Source organism: Rhipicephalus microplus, unplaced genomic scaffold (assembly GCF_043290135.1).
Source record: "Rhipicephalus microplus isolate Deutch F79 unplaced genomic scaffold, USDA_Rmic scaffold_28, whole genome shotgun sequence".
Classification (NCBI taxonomy): Eukaryota; Metazoa; Arthropoda; class Arachnida; order Ixodida; family Ixodidae; genus Rhipicephalus; species Rhipicephalus microplus.
The window spans coordinates 5,537,711-5,554,192 of NW_027464601.1; the positions used below are offsets into that span (position 1 = coordinate 5,537,711).

The window sequence follows — 16,482 nt, forward strand, 5'->3', positions numbered from 1 at the left end:
AGAGCCATGTGGCGCCGTCCGGTTGGGAACTATAACTTAGTGGAAGGAAGGATACACAAACTGAGGACATCTTAAAGGTGATCGTCGTAAAAAAGGGTGAAAGGGAGTGGCTAGGAGAAAAGGGGGTCTACCTCACGTTATCATTGTTTTTTTTCTTTTCTTTCTTTCTTCTTTTCTTCGCGTACCTTCTCTCATTTAGGATTGTATAAAGCTCAGCGCCAACAAACTGTACCCTCATTCCTGATGAAGTTCAGACTGTGGCTGAAACGTCAAAATAAACCACAATGTGTTTACTGATGGACAATCTACTTGACTACTTCCAACGCTACGGCCACTCCACCACCGTGCCATCTTACACAAAACCGGCCACAGGCGCAGCTTCAGTCGAGCAGCTCTCATGGGAATTCCTTAAACATGCACCAACTTTAGCCATCATTGGAAACTCGCAAACAAGGTACTTGCACCGGCATTTCAACCCGCGTGATGAGGCGACACCTGCGATCATTTCGATCTGTGGAACCTCCACATTCGACATCGTGAAAAAGCTGGCGGGCATTCAACAATCTGTGATCACGGTCGTTTTCCACGTCGGCAAGAAGGAGCTGGCGTTGGACGCACTAGACGAATTGCTACGCCACCTTCGTCGCCTATAGTAGACACGCATCGAACACGCCAGGAACTTGAAAGACTCGTTGTTCCATGCGTGCTGCCACGTTATCTCAGCCAACACCTGGAAAGATTCAACGAACAATTCATGCACCGCTACAACCGCGACGCTTGTCAATTCAACGAGACAGGCAAGGCCTGCTGCCAAAGAGCCAGCAAGTTGTGATACGTCGACTATCAATTGCAGGAGTTACCACCAAGTCGCTTTCTGGCTATAGATAGGCTTAGTCCGAGTTTTTTGGGTGTCGAGCTGATTGCCTAAACTCCGAAGAGCGCACTAGGTCACGGAGATCTCCAAGCTACCACGGACTGGCTGAATCAACGTATAGCTCCCGTCAATATCCGTTCATCGCAAGGCACGCATGACATGAACCTTGCATATACATGCTCCTGGAGGCCTGAACCCATCCAAAATCACAGCCGAGTTCCCGACGATCAGAGAAACTATGACACCCGCTCGCAACAAGCACCCCTTCACAATCGTCAACAGCGCATAACTACTAGAAGGGAAGTCTGCTGGACAGCCAACACGCGTGCCTCCATTGCAGAAGGCGAGACCAAAAGCACTACACGACAGCACCACTAAACTACTCCGCAAAGGAAAGCTTGCCGAACTACGAAGCCCCCTCTCTCTATTGCGGGCCCTGGCACCGGAACTCTCAATGAACACAGATATTCTGCACTCAATGCTCACTGGGAGCCCAATGCCAAATTCCTCTCTACAGCGACGAAGGCCTGCCAGACATAACTATAATCTTTGGACTTCATGAATGCCATCCCCGCACCCAAAAGATGATTGACCTCTAAAATGTAAGTCCAGCTCATCGCTTTTCAGTTGCAGTGCCACCTTCCTTAAGGCTGGTGCACACCGGTGACTAGCAGTGGTCACGAGATCCCTTGCGACTGGTAACAAACAGTCGCGAACAGCCGCAAACGGTCGCTAAGCGACTGCTGTGGCTAGTCGCTTCCTGATCAATTCTTCAGTCGCGCGACTGCAGTCGCAAAGCTGCTGGAACCAATCAGCGATGCTCCATTTTTGTTTCTATTTTGTTTTTTATTGCGCTGGTCTTCTGCCACCAGATACAAACGAGTGTGTTTCTCTGGTCTGTGCCACCACAGCCACCGCGGAATACTTGGCTTGGAGATTGTGGTGCACAGCAGCTCCAGAAACTGTCGAATTTACGTTGTGGCGTTCGCAAGAAGCTAAGCACCGTCAAAGTAAAAAAGAAATCGATTGCGCAGTATCTTTCTCCTGTAAGACTCGTTTTTTGTCTTGAACTTGACTTGTCAACGCCTTTTATGCAGTGCACTTGGAACGCGTTTGTGCTTCACGCCCTGGCTACGGCTTAAGACACCGCGTTTGAGACGGATTTGAGCAGCATCGGAGGCTGTGCTGAGTCAAGATAAATTCAAGAGCGTTTCTGAATACGTACGACTCTCGAAAATACTCCTCGTCGTCTCAGCGCAGCTAGGGAGGTAGGTTGCTTGCATGGCCGGCCTACTATCACGATCGAAGGGAGGGTCACACCCACCACTGCATTGATTTTTAAGGGCGAAAAAGGGAAGTTTATTGTACACTTAAATTGTACGTACACAAACAAAACTTCGAAAACAAGTAAAGACAGTGTATACATCTTACAAATGAGCACCAAAATCTAATTGATCATTGGGTATCCAAATGTTACAAGTGAAAGAAAAATGAAAAAGAATCAAGTTAATCACACTTTACAGGATAACACTTGTGCATGCATACTAGAGTCGGCGCATGGCTAGTACGGGACAACTTGAAACCTCAGCTGTCCCTCTCTTACTTTGAAGAAACGTGTGTGCTATCGTCAAAAGAAGGCCTCTTCGCCGTGCGTTTCCAGCTGCTGATCTAGGTAATCCCACACAATGAGCCAAATTTTCTGTAGTGTTAGATAGGTGCCTCTATGAGGCTTGTTCCGTACCTCCGATAAACATTGTCGCTGCCACAGTACGTACAAGGTTACTGTGAAGACCAGTCTTGCAACAGCTCACGTTGTGTTCCCATGCGTGCCGTGCGAAAGCCAAAGAGGCATTGTACCATGTGCCAGACGCCCCTCGCCAACGAGCACTAAAACAGAGCATGCTGGGCCGTCTCTCTTTCGCCGCAGTTTGGACAGCGGTCATTTGGAACGACTCCCCAATGTGCTAACCAGTCACGTGTAGGCAATGCCCTCCATCTTCTCAACCAATCAAATTCACGCACCTGGTTAGGTACGTGATTGCAACGCCATCGTTTCCATTTTCTCGTGCAGGATTCTGTTTCTTTCTCTTTGCTCAGTGTGCTACTTGTCACCTCTTCACTTATTTTTTGCGATGAAACATCTTCCAGACTGCATGAACCTATTGATTCCTTTGTTTTAAGCCACTGGCAGCTCTGTAAAACTTAAGCGGAATTGCTGCTCGTGGTCTGTTGTACGCATTGGCCGTGAAAGTACCTTTTAGTGTACTGCTCCAATACATCAAGATGCTGTACCCGGGGTAGTTGCTGTCATCGAACAGCTTCTGTGTTGTTTTTGCAGCCAGCGCTCTCGTGAACGTTGGTATATCTGGGAGGCTCAAGCCTCCACGGTTTATGGGAAGCTGTAAAAATTTCCTCTGTATCTTTGCTGGTTTCCCTTCCCAGAGGAAGGTCCCCGCCATAGAGGCGAGGCGTCCTGTAACACGGTGAGGTAGCAAAGCGATGTGTGCTATGTAAAACGCAAAAGCACATGCCTGTGTCTTGATGACTGTTGCTTTTGCCGTTAGTGACAGGCTAAAATGAGTGGCCGCTGCTGTGACATCGGTGGATCTCCTGAGCACGTCATCCCAGGTTTTTTTATACCTCTCCTTCCTCAAAGTAAACACCTAACAGCTTAACAGCTTGAACGTTTTTTAAGTCTCCTGGCAATAGTTCTCTGAAGCCTCCAAAAAGCAGTGGCTTACATTTGGTCGTGTTTAAAAGAGCACCAGACAGATAGGAATACTCAGCGAAAATTTCAAGGAATGCTAGACAAGTTATGAAAAATACCGAATTATTATCAGCTTATGCGACAATTTTGAAGGTTTCCTTACCTGGCATTGGGAAAACCACCATGCGCTCGCAGTTTGCAACCTTTTTAATCAAAGGCTTTAGAGACAAAATGAATAATACCAGAGACAACGGACAGCCTTGCCTCACCCCTTTTTGAATTTCGAAGCTTCTGGTCACTTCATTGTTGAAATAAAGACAGCTTGACAGGCCCTGATAATGTATTTCTACAGGTCACGCACAATGCTCTGGGAGGCCAAATATGTGCAAAATAGCGGAAACATACCCATTTTCAACTCTATCAATTGCTTTGGCCTGATCAGGAGAAATATATACTCCTGAGATAATATTTTTCTTTGGCATATGCGAAGAGGTCTCTGATGATTGTAAGAGGTATGAAGACGCAACGTCCTGGTACTGCACATGACTGCAAGGAGACACAATCTCTTACAAGAAAGGCCGCAGACGCCGTGATAGCAGCGTGGCTACTAACTTATAGTCTGTGTTTAAAAGGGTAATGGGCCTCCACGATTTATGATCTGAAGGTTCCATACCTTATTTCAGCAATAGAATCACCCTTACTTCGCTGAAGGACTGCGGTGTATGGCCATCACGCAAAAAATTATTCACGAGATCGGTCATCGCATCTCCCAAGATATCAAAGAAACGCAGATAAAATCCTATGAGTATTCCGTCTTGGCCTGGTGACATGGAGATATTCATTTATTTTAAAGCATACCTTACCTATTCTTTATCAGTTTCTGCATATAATACAAAACCGTCTTCCGAGCCTAGCGATGGCAAACCTTCGCAAAAGATTGAGAGTTTAGCAGCAAACTCGTCGTCCTGTGCGTCATGGTCTGAAGTACACAGTTTTGCAAAGTAGTCTCGGAAAACTTTTTGAACTTCGTCCGGGTCGTTAACAATGGTACCATCCTCTTTCAGCGCCTCATCGATGTAGCGGGGCTGGCATCGATGATCTCGGTTTCTTTGCGCATATGTCTAGTTTTCAATTTCATCTGTCGATAAGTCCATTACTCTTGCGAGCCTTGTAGCCTAGGACATCTGCTTTAGAAGATTTTTTTGTGCTTCAAGGTACTTGAGAATACCGAACGTAATTCACCCACCTCTTTCAATAAGTGAATGCGTCGGAGAATCTCATTCATCTTGGCCGTGAGGCGAGCGTGGCGCGCTTTTTCTGCCTGTTGAGCTATGAGGTGCCAGCGAAATTTAAGTGGTCCCATGTAGTTGGAGTTATGCAACCCACTTGTGCCAGTGAGGCCGCCATTTCAGTTTCAAGGGCGGAAATGCTTTCGTCATCATGAAGAATAGTTGGGTCCATCCTCCATGGTTTTTTTGAATTCTCGATGTTGTGCTCACGTTAAACTTGAAGAGTAACGGAGCGTGATAGCCGAGTTTCTGCTGCCTTGGCACAAGCTAGACCACCTCACATGCTTGTAGTTTCGCTAAAATGTCTTCGGGCACGTAAACTCTACCAGTTCGGCTTTAGTGAATGCCACAAGCGCGGGTTGCGACGAACCCGACGCCATGTTGAGTTAACCACCCATCTGACAGCTTGAGATCTTAAACTAATCGCTGTAGTTCTCTGGCGTAATATTTGTTGGCGCCTTGGCCGGCAATCCTGAGTTCTCGTGTAGCATCGAGCACGCAGTTGAAATGTCCGACAAGCACATATGATATCGGCTTGATCAAAAAGTTTCTGACACCTTTATAGAACCCGTTCGTTTCTGACATCGTTACGGGCGAATATACGTTGATGAATCTGACTCATTTGCAGTTAAGTACCACATCTTCTGTTATGATGCGGCCTTCGGTGTCAACAAGACAGTAGTGAGCAACCCTCCCTAGCGTTGCGTTCATGAAAACAACTCCTGTGCCACGCGCGCGTGCATTTGTGAGTGAGAAGAAGGCCTCTACCTGAAACCTTTTCTGAAACTCTGCAACGTCAAGCTTAGTACGAAAGTTTGTCTCCTGCAAAAAGCGCATGTCTACGCGATGCGCCCGGGCGAGGTCAAGTACTGCCTGCTGCTTCACCGGATTTTGGAAACCGTGAACATTGAACCACATAAAAGAAAGTGATGCCATTGTTGAAATAAAGGCTAGGAAGTTGCTTAAAGGAATGAAAAGGTAAGAGAAAGGAGAGCCAAATGCTAAATGTACATATCGTCTTCGCTCACAGTTGGTGACGTTTGCCGTGGTGGTGATCCCACGCGGGGTTTCTTAAATGTTCCCTGTTTAGCGGAGTCACTGCTCCTCCCACTGCCTGGCTTGAATCGGAGTTGTGAACTCGAAGGACTCGATGCGTCTGCAGATCGTTCGGGTTTGGTATAAACCTCGGTGTCCGCCGGTTTGCTCCGCATTGGTGGTCGGCTTCTTAGCTGCTTCATTGATGCCGAAGGTGTAGCGTTCATGTTCTTCAAGGTGGTCGACATTCCAAGGTTAGCGTTTGGTGTGCTGTCACTGGCGTCTATTGCTGTCGTGGCAGAGGAAATCAATGCAGTGCTTTCTGCGATGCCTCTTGTAATGGGTACCTGGTCGTTCGGCGTTTGGCGCTTCTCTGACGCCATTGATGCGCTGCAGTTATGTCAAGTTTCGATGCTGCCTACTAGTGAAAAAAAAACCACTGGACGTTTCCGTGGAACTTCCTTTGGTTGTTCATGTTGCGTCTGAGCGGGCTGTTCATCTGAAGTTAGCCCGTGTGGCGTACTGGCCGGCTTGACGCGAGTAGCGTCTTCCGACTGTGCGTCTACGAAATCATCGGGCAGGCTCTCTTCATCGCAGTGGTCTGGTGTCTTGACTCGTGTCGTTTTCTTTTGAGGACGCAGTACTTCATAGGTTCTAGATTGCTTGGTCACACTTGAGGAGCTTGAAGAGGATTCTTCAATTGTTGGAAAGTCTTGGACACTCGGCGACGGCGTCTTCTGAGCTGCGTCTGCGTATGATCTGCACTTGAAACATTCTTCGGCAGGGCGATCACCTCCACACCTTCTGCAGGCTTCAGTACACTCTTCCACAGCGTGTACTTATGCGCTGCACCTATGACAAAAAGGTGCTGCACAGGCCATGGCCATGTGGCCTTCGTTGTGGCAACGCGCACAGACGTGATGCATGCCACGGTACTCCAACATAACGCGGTGTCTATGGATTGAAAGGAAGTTCGGTGTGGGCTTTGCCATGTCCATCTTCACCACTCGTGTACCGGTAAATGTAGAGTGACGTTGTTGCCGAGTGTCATATGTTATACTACGTACTTTGCCGAAAGGCTGCAAAACAATGACGACCGCGTCATCGGGTACGTACGGCGGCAGCCTGTACACACTCACGAATACACTTGGTGGGCCGCCGACTTTCACTTGAACTTTTTCTTCTGAAGGACAAAAACTTAATTCACCATGAGCTTGGTGGCTTGTTCCGCTGTCCTCGTTGCTACCAAGAACTTCAAAGCACCGAGGTGTTGCAGGAATAACACCCCTTCGCTACCGGTCGTCTCTTCGAGACACTCGATGATCTTATCGACATTGACCACGCCTTCAGAGACGGTAAATGCGAAACAATGTTCTTTTGGCGGGGTGCATACTGTCCTCGACGCCATCCTCCCAGGGGCCACAGGGATGGCGACGTCTCGGCCGAAGCACCGGGGAACCTGAATGCGGGGAAGACGTCAAATGGACGCCACCGAAACACTGGACGCACGCGTCGGTGAGAGCCGCACTGGCACAATTAAATAGGAACACTGATCGCGAAGCTTCTTATAGCGGCACCCATTCGTCCCTCGTAGCCGTAGTAGTAGAGTGTACCCAGTATTACACGTTCACTTCCAAGGTGGTGGTGGTGAGAGATTTCTTCTGGCGTTGTTGAACTATAAAAGATAGTGCTCAATGCAGATGCCAATGGCTGCTAAGGGGGAATGAGAGACAGGAGAATTCGGCATTTAGTTAACGCGCACGCTGCGAATTTTTTTATTGATCAACAACGCACAGAAGACAAGAAAGGGTTCCTACGTTATACTCACTGGGCGTAACCTCCTAGGTTTTAGAAAGGTTTAGCTAGTGTTGGGCCGCAGTGCCATGAATACAGCGAACTATTATATACCATGAACTCGAGGTGGTTAAAGGTGGGAAGTGGACACGAAGCGCAACGCGTAAGGAAGTGTGCGTGTGCCTCCTCTCGTTCAGTCCTGGGAATGTCTGCTGGATGGCGGTGCTTCAATATGAGGAAGATGCGTTGAAACGATGCGAGATGGTAGTACTTGGAGTGTTGAATAGGTGGACGAACGGACACACAGAGGGATGCATGACGAACGTATCGATGACTGCATGGACGGATAGACGCATGGACGGACGCAGGAGCGGATGCATGAACGAAAGCAGGGACGGACGCACAGATGAACGTGCGGACGCACGAACAGACGCACGCACGGACGGGTGGATGGACGCACGGGTGGCCACGCTGACGCACGGATGGATGAACGGAAGCGAGAACGAAAAGACGAACGGATGCTTCGCCCCACTATCCATCATCCACTTCTTGGATACGCTGCCATTTTTGGAGGCATCTGTGCTGCTAGCCATGACACCATGGCACAGTGCAGCAACACCATGACAATCTCTTGTTCTTCGCTTGAATCGAACTTGTTGACGCTGTTGGGAACGCTGTGCTAGAACGGACGAAATAAATAAATGTGGCGCGCTCGGTTTGCTCCACTAATTCAGCTGCCGGCGATCAGCTGATCGGCGCCAGTCTCCAGAGTTCTCACTAATAATGAGATCTTTACGTGACTCTTCGATTTCGCGACTTCCGGTTGCTTGCATGCAACCTTTGGCAGTGTGAACATCAGTCGCTTTTTGGTCGCCAGTCGCAAATGGTCGCGCGACCGCTGCTAGTCGCCGGTGTGCGCCAGCTTTTAAAATACAAAAACACGTTGACAAACGAATTAGACATGAAATGCCCAAATCAACATTGAGACTGTGCATTCCTGCTAGAATAGCCCACAAGGGTATGACACTGTCCCTCACACCAGCCGCTACAAACCTACATGAACATGACGAAATGAAACGAAAATTATGTCCTTTTTGAGCTGTATCCTAAATTAACAGGAATCGCTCTTATTCACACCGGTAAGCAGGTAAAGTAACTGGTCACTATGAACAACACTATTCTCCGCCATAACACTTTATCGAACAAAGAAATCATCCTGTTTGGCAGAATTCGAACATAATAAATACCAAGCCGTCATGACCTCTGAAATGTATGAACTCAAAAGAGATCATGTCCCCAACCCCGAGTTTCTTAGGATAGTCCTATAGCACCACAACACCACCAGCCAGAGAACAACCAACTGTGCAAGCGAGCACCAATCTTACATACCCTATGGCACTGTTATTGTAAGCCTATCGAACACCAGTTTGTCACCTGAACAAGAAAAACTGCTATTCAAAGGAGTAAGATCCTGTCCAACCAGAACGTTTTTTTGACGAATTCCACTTGCTTCTAGACCTCGACACCTTCGCTAGAAACTTAACGTTGTGCAAATATTTCTCGGACAGACCTTCTAACCACGAAACAATTCACCGTCGTAAAACAAATGATTGTACACCAAACAGTAATCGAGACAAGTACTTGGGCCTTTATATCAACTCAATACAGAAAAATATAGTACAAGAATACCACGGACAAAAAGAAAAACGTTAAAATTTTACAAATTCTGATAAAAATGAGTACGGGAAATTTGGCATCTAGGACAGACATAACACAAAACCCCGCAGACAAAGAAGGAGCAATTGTAGTCTTTCATACGGCCAACTACTTACAAGAAGCATACCGCCAACTAGACGACGCACAATTTTATGATCGCCTCACAGGTGATCAAATAGACGAATACAAACCGGATCGTATCAACAGAACTCCAGTAACTGTTGGACGCAGAAAAAATACCCAACACTGACCACAAACTAATGCGAGCAGCATACCCTCCTCCAGGTCGCTTCTACATCCTCCCAAAAATTTACAAACCCGGTAACCCAGGTTGACCAATTATATCTGGCATCGGTACAATAACTGAACCCATATCAGGGTAGATGGACAAACTAATGAGCCACAATTCATGCACCTCTCAATTCGTACATAAAATACACCACGCAATTTCTTCGAGACATTGCAGAGCTATGCCTGCCGAAAATCTTGTGCTTGGTTACTTTTGATTTGTCCTCAATGTACAGAAATAGTCCTAACGATGACAGCATAGCTGCATAACAGAACATGTACACAGACCGCAGACAGCCTAACACGCCAGATTTCTCTGACACCACAACATTGACGAGGATGACTCAGAATATAAATTCATTTGAATTTAACCAAGAGTATTTTTTACAAATTAGTGGGACCACTATGAGCATTAAAACGGCACCCGATTATGCCAACATGTTTATCGGAAAGGTAGAATCCGAATTTCTCACGCAAAGTTCATTGAAACCACTCTTATACAGAAGATACGTAGATGACATCTTTTTTATTAGTACCCACGGCGAGGATGAACTTCTCAGCTTTGTCGACACTTACAACACTCCACATGCAAACATGCACTTTACATTCATCCACTCGCAAACAACCGTATGTTTTCTTGATTTTACCATAACGATAGAGAAGACAAGCTTTCTACAACCCTATATTTCAAACCAACGGATCGATAACAATACCTCCATTACGAAAGCGATCACCCACGCAACTGTGAAAACAGTATTCGATACAGCCAGGCTCACCAATTTAGGCGAACCTGCTCATAAGACGCTGATTTTGACACGACCTCACAAAGGCTAAGACTTATGCTCTATAAACAAAAATACTTTGCCTATGTAAATGATGACACCATTCAGAAAGCTTCAAAACTGAAGCGTATTGACTTACTTATGAAGCGACCACCGCAAGAATACCCGCAACGAAAAAACATCGGCTTAACTTATAGCACAAACTTCCCCAAAGTAAACAAAATTCTTAATGGACATAACAACATGCTGAAACAAAGTGAACGTCTGAAAGACGCATTCCCATCTGCTCCTGGCGTCATATATTGACGACCACGCAACCTCAAAGACAGAGTTGTCCACTCTCAAATCAATACTTCACCCCCTATTAATTCATGCCGAACTTGTTTGCAGTCAGGATGTTTTGTATGTGAAGCGATGCGAGAAACAGACAACGCAACCATCACACAATCCAGGTTTTTGATAAAATACGAGGAAGCCTAACATGCCATTCCTCTAATGTGGTATACATACTCGGATGAAAAGCGTGGAGTATGCAGTACATCAGACAAACAGAAAGACCATTTCGAATTTGTTTCAATAATCACAGAGCCCATGCAAAATTAGTCCCAAATCTAGCTCTATGAAAACATCTCAACCTTCACGACCATGCATTCGACAAACTATCAGCAACTATAATTAAAAAGGAGACCTAAATCAAACAGAGAACTTGAACAACGAAAGTCATACCTTATCCACCGTTTTAACACTCTCGATAGAGGAATAAATGAGAATCCGGGTACACTTGCAGATTATAAAGCATTGCAAAACAATAATAGCTTTAATGACAATAATGACTGAGTTAACAGCACTGCTGCTGCGACGGGCACTCGACACTTGAAAATACTTCCAAATGTAACAACTCTTACAGCTGTCGTATGTTACTGTTTCTACCTTACTTTCAATCAATTGTGCCAAGCATGACATGTGCAGCAGCAACTCTGTGCACAATAGGGAGGCCCCTACTGCATGCCTAATCCAGAAGCGGGCCAGAACTCACATTGCCCCCGCTTGCCAACCTTTGCTGCAATATGCAGTGCCTTTCTTTCAACGACGAGATGTCCACGAGGCTCTGAGTAGTTAAAGGCTGAAACTTCTTAAAAAAGCTCTTTTTCCCCACACCGAACAGCCAGAGCCAGGAGGCGCCGTCTGGTCGGGAACAATGTGTTAGTGAAAAGAAGGATGCACAGACCACAGATATCCTAGAGGTGAAAAGGAAAAACGGGAGAGAGATGAAGTAGGAAAAGGAAAGGAAGAGGGAAAGGGGGCGCCCTGGGGAGTCCACCCTATTTTCTCTTTTTTTGTTTTTTTTTTCTTTTTTTCTTTTTTCTTCTTTTTCATTTCTTCTTTTTTCCCTCTTTCTCTCTATCTCCCTCTGATTTAGGATTGCATAAAGCTGAGCACCAACAAAGTGTACCCTCAACCCTGATGAAGGCAAGACTTTAGGCCGACACGTCGAAATAAACCACGTTGTCACCGCTCACGGAGGATCTACTTGACTATATATATATATATATATATATATATATATATATATATATACCCTATCGGAAAAAATCGAATGGTGGGCATGGTGGAAACCACCACCCACCATTATAGTGGATTAATGTAGTGGGTGAATGGTGGGAAACGCCCACCATGGCACATGGTGGGTATGGTGGGTGCTGCAGTGCCGGCGACACTTGAGCGCGAACTGACGTCAGAATCACCGTGACGAGCTGCCACAAAAAATAAAAAAGAATTCTATAAAAACGGTATGAAAAAACACCCGTCCCGTAAAAAAAAAAACAAGGCGCCACGGAGGATCGAACGTGCAACCTGCGGATTCCCATTCGAAGACGCTGACACCTGCGCCACACCAACATGACGGTTGTTGTGTGTTAAATACTTAGTTAGCATACAAACCTAAGGCTCAACTTGAGTTATGTTTGTCGTGTACACAACATAGACAAGATCTACACCTGCTACTAAAAATAGCACATTTATTAAACACAAGCAACTGCAGCCTGTAACGATTGCCACTATGTTAATGGCACTAGTGCTATTTTTTTTTACAATTCACAACTTCAATAACAAAAAAACCAAGTTGGACTGAGGAGCAGCAACAGTTTACCGGCGGGGTCTGCCAAGTTTAATATCCGTTTCGCGCTCGTTCTAAAGGGCGACATCTGCTCACGCTTTATGACGCTTCTAGGCTCATTCCATAGATACGCCCGCCTAATTTATTTGATTGAGTATTGGGATGCTTTTCGTGCAGTGTAGAGGGCGGTCGCGCTAGCGCAATGCTGTAGCTCTTTGGCTAAAGCAACAACTACATAACGGCTTGGCCAAAACAAATGCAGTGTGCCGGAAACATTACGCTATCATATTGGTTCACCAAGCACACGAATTGCCACGTCTGAGTTCTCGTACAAGAGCTAGAGAAGTGCCGGCGAGTGCGACCGGCGGCTGTCGGTGAGAAGACACTTAATTACGTTCTCTGGGAGTGCTTTTATCGCGTCGCATCGATGTTTGTTGCTTCTTGAGTGGACACCACACACAATGAAAAATGCTTCATTTAGGTTGATTGATGTCATATTGCTGCGCTGTACTGTCGTACTTAATCGTCGTAATCCTGTATTCTGAAACCCGGAAGCACGGAAAACACAATTGCACGGGCTCGGTCAGTAGGCCTAACCTTTGGTGGAAATCTTGGTGGTAGAACATGTAGTGTAGAGATCCCAGCTTGGTACTCTATATAAATTGCCCGCTATATAAGCCCACCCATCATCTGCTTACTGCTTCCCAGCATTATCGCGATGGTGGGCAGAGCTTCTCAGCTTGGTACACCATGTGGCCCACCATAACAAGCAGCACCCATCATCTGCTTAGTGCTTCCCAGCATTATCGCAATGGTGGGAAGAGTTTCTCAGCTTGGTACACCATGTAGCCCACCATAATAAGCACCACCCACCATATGTATAGGGCTTCCCAGCATTATCGCAATGGTGGGCAGAGTGTCCCATTATTGCCCACTATCTAGCCTCTGCTTTCCACCATCATTTCCACTTTACCCATCATCTGTACACCATACCACCCAGTATGTCCCGGCATAACCACCATATTTTCCGCTACGTCCCACCATAGCCATCATAATTTCCACCATGCCCACTATTATTTCCACTACTCCCACCGTGTTTTCCAGTATCCACCATGGCAATTTTTCCGATAGGGTATATATATATATATATATATATATATATATATATATATATATATATATATATATATATATATATATATATATATATATATATATAGTGTGTGTGTGTGTGTGTGTGTGTGTGTGTTTTAAAAAGGTACCAAACAGACACATCATCATAAAACTGTGAAAAAGCTAGACCGTTTGGTTCCTGTTTACACGCGAGAAAAACCTGCGAAACTGAAAAAAAACGCCCTCAGTTAATTACACATTGTCGCTGGACTTACAATGAACTTATTTACACATTTGTCTTTTCTTAAACGCCCTATCCCGCACATGCGCACGCACTACAATCTAACCAATCATCGAACCGATAATTTGCAACACCCTCAAAAAAACAGCAATTCTCATTCTGTGACACGGACAGATGGCTCGCGAATACCAGTAGATAATCTGAGTTTAACGTCCGAAAACCACCATATAGTCATTAGAGACGCCGAAGTGCAGGGCTCCGGAAATTTGGACTACCTGGGATTCTTTAACGTGCCCCAAAATGTGAGCACACGAGCTTACAGCATTTCCGCCTCCATCGAAATAGCAGCTGCCGCAGCCGGGATTCTATCCAGTGACTTGCGGGTCAGCAGCTGAGTACCTGAGCCATTAAACAACCAAGGTGTGGTTTGGCTCACCAATTCAGACGTGCCAATTTCTTCCACCACGGTACGCCTGAAGTGGTTCACGTTCAATCTTTCATTTCTCTCCAACTAGAATGCCGGTTTGGTGAAACAAAATCTCCCAATGTTGCGATCCCGCCGTGCAACGCTAGGTTTCTGCCCGATCTTTTCGTACGCCATCGTCATGCTCTTTTAGAGTAGCTGATTTTCTGCACGTCACTTGCCGCCACGTTCGTATTAGCCAGACTGGCCAGTGTTGAAAGAAAACAACGCCACTGGGTGGTGCAGACAGTGCCCAAGCTAATCCCAGTTTACTGATGGACCGATAATGGTGCTGAAGGCTACCGTAGCACTGAGTGCGCCACTTATAATGGTGGCCGAATTCCATGGAATTGAGTAATTCTAGGTTGCCTGGTTCAGTTCTTGGTAATCAAATTCTTCGTTGGGCGCTAATCTAAAGCGTGTCTATATTGGTCGTCTCATCTTCTTGTATTTCGTCCTTTCGTGGCCAAATAAATGAAGTTTTTGTTCTTTGACGTCGTGATCAAGGGCTGATATAATAAAATGCAATAAGCAGTACGTTACATAGCGCTTTGTTCTGCAAATGAACATTTCCTTGTTTATTCCAGGAGCGATTTTTTAAGCAAAGTTGTGAGCACACCAGGCAGTGTGCCAGTGGGCTGTGCTGCGTCAGCCGAAGACAAGGTCCGATTTGTCTACATTACTCTAAGCTACGAAATAGGTGCACGCAATACCCGGTATTTGGTGTCTACATACACTACTGTCCCTGTGCTCTCGGTCATGGTAAGTAGAACGCCTGCAAGGGTGTTTCATCAATGACTAAGAATACAATATGACTTTACTCGTAATTGAAACTGGTTTTATTACCAACCTATTGAAAATATGTTTGCCTCTGCTGCTTGCGTTCACTGTGTTAAATGATGCTTATAACACGTACTTCCTTCAGCTAGAACCATTGACACTCAATCCGTCTAATTGTTACAAATGTGAAACTTTTCTTGGGTAAGAAAGGCACCCTCACTACTCATATTTATCTTTCGCGTTTTCGTGGTCCTTGTCTTAGCTTCGGACATGCTGAACTTGGCAGAGGAGGACTTAAATAATTGGTGAAATAGACTCACAAGTCGTGTCGTGAATAACACGACTTTTCTTTTATCGAAATCGTGAAACGCTTCTTACCGGTGAATGGTGGCATATGCCCTCATACTACGGTCGACGGCATGTTCCCTATACGAATCTCAAATTCGGAAAGCCTAAACCGAAATCGTGAACTAGTGCCATATTGCAGAAAAGTTGCAGCAGAAACTGGTGATTCGTAAAAATAAAATAAAAGCAATCTGTGTAAACCACACCTGAGGCAGTAGTTGGACCCACGGATTCCGCTTGGCAGTAAAGTAATATACATTTAAGTCATGCCAGCACTCCGAACCACTTAGGAAAGACACCCTGTTGAAGATGACTCATGTCATTATAGAAAACAAAAGTTTTTTTTTTCATTGAGAAAGTAAGCAAACCGCGGAATGGTTCCCTAGTCAGAAACTCCTAAGGCTGTCTGAGTGATGGTCTGCGAATACAGAATGATTGCCTAGCACACCTCAGGTGCACCTTCGAGCGCTACGCCTTCCCACTGCCCTGAGCTACGTGGGTAGTAATGTGGCAGTGAAGTGTTTTTAGAGGTGTATGCTCTGAGTAATCAGGGTGCCACATCTCGAGAATATAGTTAACGTGTCTGATACAGTACATGCATGAAGTTCATGTCTGCTGTTGCCGAATGGAAACCGCCTTCTCACGGCTCTAACGTAGCGCAATGTCAGTAGTGGGGAACCCTGCACTACAATGGCAGCAGCAGGGTTGCTGGGGTTGCTCGAAGGGTGAGTTCTCTGGGGCTTCACCCCACCATCTAAAGCATCAACGTCTCGGTAGTGTTTTCACAGAACCAATGACATGCTGAAATGTGTGCACCTGTTGTGGCAGCAGCAAGTAAGCCGGCTAGAGTAATGAATCCTGCGTGCCACCAGTTAGCAAGATCATCCCAGACCACAGCTGCTTTCCGTCTGCCGCACCACTGGGAGAAAATGAAATAGC

General features: G+C 46.0%; 1 long non-coding RNA gene across 1 annotated transcript in view; it reads left to right on the forward strand.

Annotated features, from left to right (window-relative positions):
• The window catches only part of LOC142786696 (uncharacterized), a 112,165-nt gene that overhangs the window by 58,903 nt on the left and 36,780 nt on the right, over positions 1 to 16,482 (forward strand). Inside the window, exon 2 of the long non-coding RNA XR_012889119.1 lies at positions 15,006 to 15,180. This is a non-coding gene — a long non-coding RNA (uncharacterized LOC142786696). The remainder of the gene's footprint in view (positions 1 to 15,005; positions 15,181 to 16,482) is intronic.